Raw genomic sequence first — 6,834 nt, 5'->3', positions numbered from 1 at the left:
AATTCTGGTATTATTGCTAGAAAACAACAATTATCATTCAATCTGCTACTACTACTGCTAGTAGTAGTATAAAAACTGGTCTCGACCATGAGGGACTGAGCTAGTGTACACCATACATCTATGAGAGTCACTCACTGTGCCCCTCTGTTTTGATTCTGGATCACCACTGTTCGAGTCACTGTGGAGGGTTTCTTTTTCAGATTTCCCTGTCGTCCGTTCCGTTTCTATTAATTATTATTATTATTATTTTTCCGCTTGCTGTTTCTCCTGGGTTTTCTCCAAATGCCTTAATGTCACATTGTACACTTTCTGATACTTGCCTCAGCCGGATACCAATCTTACGAAACGAAAGTAGGCCTATACTCCGGATCAATCAGAAAGTGGTTTTGTTAGAAACGAAAGATTTGGATACCAATCAGCTAACCAACATATACCTACGCGAATGTGAATTGTTTCATGAAGCCAACAAAATTAACAGCGAATCATTAGTGTTGCACTTCAAGCAGGAGTAGTGAAAACATGTCAACTTTATTGGATAGATGTTGGTGAGTTTTTCACGATTTAGACTTTAAAATTCGCTTCCTTGTTACTTGTATAAGACACACTCTCTAATTGCAAGAGAGTGAGTCATAGACTTATGAGAGTGCCTACAGTGATCGCTCCAGTAATAAAAAAAATCAGTGAAATTGCAGTATATTTTCACTATTAAAAAAAAATCGCTCTTTTAATAGTGAATGCTCACTAACGAGAAATATCCCTAATTAGAGTGATCTCTGTAGGCACTCTTTCAGAGTGAAATTATTTTTTTGCATTTAGGGAATAGGTTTCGAAACTGCAATAACTGTTGTAAAACATATAAATATCACTATATGTATCAGTTTAAGTGTTTGTGATGAATAGAACAATTTCTGGTAGCATAAGCAATGTACAGAAAAAAGACCAGTTTGTTGCTTGAGTTGGATCTATGCGCCTTGAGTAAAAATACACAGCAACTGATTAACGAGTGGCTACACACGCAAAGTTGTATGGACAGAATAGACAGGCCTGGTGTAGGCTTACGTGAACTAATAAAACACTTTATAATTTGCTCTTATGGGTATCATTATATTTCTCAGTCTGAAGACACAATATTCACTTCTAGTCAAAGATTTGTAAATCTCTCCCTATCAAGGAAGACCTATTTATCCTCTTAATTGTTTCAATTTGGCATATAGCTCAACATCTGATTAAAATATATTTATTTGTAGGACGGTCTCATAAAATAGAGCACATACTCCATTATAGGCCTACAACAAAAATGTATCGCTAATGTTATGACTATCTTCATAGTGACGGATTCTCCAAATAGAGGGATGGGGTCAGGGAGGGACCAGCGTATCTAGGGGTGCGTACGCCCCAAAAAATACTCGTCCCCCAGACAATTAGTTGAAAATCACCGAGCGCCCCTAGAGAAGTGGCGTAACGCCCGTGAGTTCTTGAGGGGCGAGCATCGGATCCCCACTCAAAATGGGCCCCGGAGAGGCCTGTGGCTCTCTTAATACTACCCAGCAATTTACTTAATAGTGGCGAACGCCTGTGTTTTTTCCTTGGGCCCAGTCCCAAAGGGCCCCAGAGAGGCCATGGAGGTCCCTCTTTTAATTTACTACCCAGCACTCTACTACAACTATATTTTTCAAAAAGTAGAGGGGCCCGGGACCCTCTTACTACGACCCAGCATTTTACAGTGGAGCTTTGACCAGCTGTGTAACACCTGTGGGCTTTCTGCCCAGTTACTAATGAGTGCTGGAGATGCCACGGGGACCACTCTCACAACTACCCAGCACAATTTGGTACATTTTATTTGAATTTTAGATAATGTATAGGGCCCCTGCCGACTGCATCCCCAGCCACGCTAAAATCTGCCTCTATCTTATAAAACATCATAAAAAGGACTAAACACACAATTACCCATCATAGTATACCTATTAATAAGTACATGTAAAAACATTAAAAATAACATGTTAAATTCGATTCTTACTAATAATTCGGATACTTGGATGATACACAGAAAGCCGGCAAAATCATCGTTTCGACCATAAATAACGGCCATCAAAACAGTCAATTAATTTGGTTACTTTACCGTCTTTATGTTGGTATTCTCAAGCCAATTACCAGTAGTTAGAAGACCCGAAATAAAGTGATTTTATTCAATTTATAAACGCTCCAAAAGCCATAAAAAGGTGAGAAAGAACATTGTTAGAAGCTGGGAAGATTATGAGAAATTTGAAATAATCTAAGTCTGTTAAAGCTGATTGAGGGAGTCATGACAAACTAATTGTGAAAGGAAGAAAAGAGCAGAGAAAGCCGAAGGCCCATACAGTTATTATGAGGAAAGAAAATTTGTGTAGGTCTCTGATTTTATGTAATGTTAATATAGTATTATTAGTCTGTTTTAAAAATGTTGTAATGGTACCTTATAGAATGTAACCATGACCATGCGTAATATTGATCTGCAGCTGTATATATACGAATCCTGTTTTTTTTAGCAATATCAGAGTTGACTGACTGGTACTTGCTGTGGTATTAGGTTCATCGCATTTATGGCTTAGGGACAGCGGTGCTTCCTCCCTCCGTGTAGTCACGGTAAATCAGGGGTAGTAAACCCGGCGATCGTGGATTCGATTCCCACACGGGCCAAGTTTTTTTTAAAAATTTTATTATTATAATATTTATAATATTTTATAATTGGATTATTATTATTTATAATTATTAAAATAGTATAGGCAGGTGGCCGCAATATATAAACTGTGCTTTGCTGTAAATGTAAATTGTAAGTGTTAAATAATATACAGGATCTGTGATATATTCAACTTGTGTAATTGTGTAACGTACATTTTATCGTATTAAAAGTCTCGTCTCTGTTTTAATATTGTATTATGGCTGTACAGTATGTTACTTTTATGAACACACTGCAAGAGCGTTTCCGCTGTTTTAAAAGCGTCGTTTCCAAAATGAAGTTATAGTAATTATATAATTAATAGTATGCAATAGAAACAGCAAATCATTTTTAAGATTGTAAAACATCACCTTTATTTTCATTGTCATTCGTATTTATACAGGCTGTACAAACAGTTAAAATTAAGAAGAATCATTTTTTAATATTGTTTAGCGAACAACTTTTAAAGGTTGTCAGAAAAGGGGGAATTTTTTTTTTCTTATTTAGCTTAAATATTTTTCCGAACGCATGTAGGCGAATGAGAAAATAAAATTAAAATTTTAATGATGAACGTAATTAATTAAGGAAGGAACGAAGAGCGTAATAAAATACATACTTATTAGTTAATTTACATTTTTAATTAAAATACGTCGGGTCTTCAGTTTTCGTTAATTAAAATGTGACGAATTAACTATAATTTAAAGAAATTCTAATTCATTTCAATAATTTATGCGAGCACGGAATTTACGAGAGCACGCACGCGCGCAAATATTCGATTATATATGAATTCTAATACGCTGTCCATATTAAGTGATGTTAATTATAAAATATAATTGTAAACCCAATTAAGTGTGTGAAATTAATATGCAATGTACGTAACTCATATACTTTGCATGTGTTCATCGAGAAGATTATGACACAAGGTGGACGGTGTGTACCACGTGACTTTCGCAAACCAAGGAGCGGAATGTCGCAACTCTTTATATATATGGCTCTGGGTTCCTAGATCCGCTCCTTATGCCACGACTGCTTGACTGTGTGATAATTTAATTATTGGCAAAGCTTCATTAGAACTTATGTAACCTAACGCACTAATGAACGTACGTAAATGACAATTTATGTATCAACCTACTAAATATTCAAATAAAAATGTGTGCAAAATATTAGTTATTATATTGTTGAATAGTCACACGATATTTTTTAATATTGTCTAATACATAAATGCAGTATTTTCAACCTTAACAATAGGCCTAATTATAGGGCGATTACCACCCCGAACACTTCGCTAATATACAAGGGGCCCCAACACTTTCTCGGCCCTAGCCACATGACACCACTGGGGCTGATGTAAAAAAAAATATTAATTTTGGCACCATGGCTGGAAATGGCACTCATAGGCCTTAATTTGAATATAATTTTCTTTTTCTCTCCGAATTTTTTTTTATAATGTTTTTTAAAAAAAATGTAAGGGTGGGGTGTGTACTTCATGTATAATAATAAGCTTTAGGACACTCACAAATGTATATACTTTAAAAAAAAAAAAAACATTTGTAAGACACGTCTCGGTACTAAATGGTCTAATGAAACATTATGACACTGCACATTACCAAACACAGCGAACGATGAACCTAAAAAATAATATTGAAAACGATAGGAAGTTATTCGCTAAGGACGGACTTAGCAGATAGAAAAAAATACGTCAATCTTTCATGAGGAAATCAATTTAGTTTCTTCCAAAGTGCCAACTTGTTAGGTGTATACAAGAAAGTGTTCTTTAATTTTTGTGATCAAAAAAAGAATAAAAATATGCAGTATTTCTGTGTGCTATCTGTATTGTTTTATAAAATATTCCATTACATTTTTTTATGTAAGCCTATTTTATTTGTCCACTTAGGTATAAAATAAAGACACCAAGACTTCTCATTGCATGGATCCTGTTGTGTAGGTCAGTATACAGTAAACTACAGTAGACTTAACGTAAAGTACATTTTACAAAGAATACATTATGAAACATCCCCAGGCATTAAGGTTCAGGCATATGGAATATCTTCATAAAGAAACAAATGGTTTTATAACATGTGTGAGGATGTCCAGTTCTAAATTTCTGATATTTCCCCTTCAGTGTATTTTCTGCTAAACAAGCCAGATTATCAACTGATGAAGGCAAGGTAACACAATTGAGTTTTAATGTGTATTCGAGGAAGCTTACATGGAATATAACTTACGTCAGAGGCTCCTCACTTCCAGTAAAAATAGTGGAATATATTCGAGGCAAAGAATATATTAATTCAAATTATCGTGATAGAGTTAGTGTTGAAGAAGATTTTTTTCAATTCACTCTTTTTATCCACAACACAAGCCGAACTGATGGTGGTACATATACATGTTATAATGATGAAGATTCTAGTGAGGCCATAACATTAACCGTTATGTGTGAGTACAGCTTCAGTCTTAGTGTTTTTTTCATAATAAAATACTTTTTAAACTCTATTTTGTTTCCATAAATTATTTCATTATTTACGGTAATAGTGACATATTCCGGGCATCTGTTATAAGTGAAAATATTGAATCTGAATTTGTCCGTGTACAGTAATTAATAACATATATATTGCGTACGTTGTTTTTGCTTAGATCTGGATTTACCAACTTTAATAACTCAAGATTTCAATGTGAATGAGGACGATACTGTTACCTTCACATGTTTATTGGGAGAGGGAAACCCAAAACCAAGAATAATATGGTTAAAGGATGGCAAAGAACTTGATGTATCCAATGCGACGAAGTATCCAGCGTCTAATGTATCATTGGTGATAAGTAATGTGACTCAACTTGACGAGGGCAAATACAAATGTCGGGCTGAAAATGAAGTATTAACTAAAGAAAGTAGAGAGACTGCAACACTGACAGTGAATAGTAAGTATGATTACTTATGTCATTATTGTTTTAAGTACGATTTAGTAGATAGCATGCGCAAAAATCAGATCGCCCTGCGCTACGGACTCCTTTCCGCCATCTTCACGGAGACTTTCAACGATTTATGTACATAAACACCAGTGTAGGTTACTTCAATATCTCTTTTTCCCAAACTTTAAGCCTTTATAATAGACAGTTTTATATATATCAAGGATGTTTAAAAGTTTTAAATTCTTCCCCATGTGTGTTTAAAAATAACTTCCTCCCTAGCTCTAAGCAACACACTTAAGCGTTTCGAGTTGTTCCTCATTTTTCTACACATATATTTTGTCTTATCTTGTTGAAATTGTTTTTCTTTTTTTCTTTTATTTTTTGATGGGTTTTGTGTGTCCTTTTTTGGAAAACGTGTCTGTGGTTTCATGATATCAGAAACTGCTTTTTAGAGTCATATGTGTACACAGTTTGATAAATAAATATATATAAATAAATATACAATCAACTCAATTCAATTTCAACTTTATTTGGTCCTTGCAGAAAATATTTTGAGTGTATTATTTAAACAAATACAAAGATAAAATATTAATAATACCGTACTATATAAAAAACACCATATTAAAATACTTAAGGCTTACTTCATTTTAAACATACATTAAAACATCATAAAAGTGGAAGTATCACATTATTACATCATTTAGAAGTCGAATGGAATATGGAACAAAAGAATTAAAATATCTAGCAATTGCCCGATCTTAGTAGATATAGTCTTTTTGACCTCATACCGATATAAAATTTATTTAAAGGATTATTGACATCTTCACAATTTTTTTAGACTTAGTTATTGTTATCTTGTTACATAGGTCAAATCAGTTGTAAAACTGTCAAAATATTTTAACAAATTTAAATTTAAATTTGAACTTTTGTTATTTTACTACAATAATTGAATTCATCTTAAATAATGTGTTAGATAGACTTATGGGATTATAATATTGGCTAGGAAATATTAATTTCTCGTTCTAATGTCATTTATAATTTAAATATAAAAAGTTGAACCATCGCAGTGTTTAATGTTACTGTTCAGTAGGGGTGGTGCATGTATAATTCATGTTTAATAATGAGCAATACTGTTTAACAGTGCATTTTTGTTGCAAATAGATTTGGATTCTCTATCAACACAAAGTATCCCGACTACCGGCAAGTCCTCGGACACACAATAGTACAGTACACAT

General features: G+C 33.8%; 1 long non-coding RNA gene across 1 annotated transcript; it reads left to right on the top strand.

Annotated features, from left to right (window-relative positions):
• The first annotated feature begins 312 nt into the window (after nt 1–312).
• Nucleotides 313–4,855, top strand: LOC117115988. The gene is made up of 3 exons (XR_004446662.1): nt 313–545; nt 4,590–4,640; nt 4,818–4,855. It is a non-coding gene; the product is annotated as an uncharacterized LOC117115988 (long non-coding RNA).
• Nucleotides 4,856–6,834: the final 1,979 nt, after the last annotated feature.

Source organism: Anneissia japonica, unplaced genomic scaffold, assembly GCF_011630105.1.
Source record: "Anneissia japonica isolate Jap-2015-1 unplaced genomic scaffold, ASM1163010v1 scaffold287743_len2803612_cov181, whole genome shotgun sequence".
NCBI lineage: Eukaryota > Metazoa > Echinodermata > Crinoidea > Comatulida > Comatulidae > Anneissia > Anneissia japonica.
The sequence above is the reverse complement of the archived record's forward strand: the minus strand, read 5'-3'. Positions and strand labels throughout refer to the sequence as shown.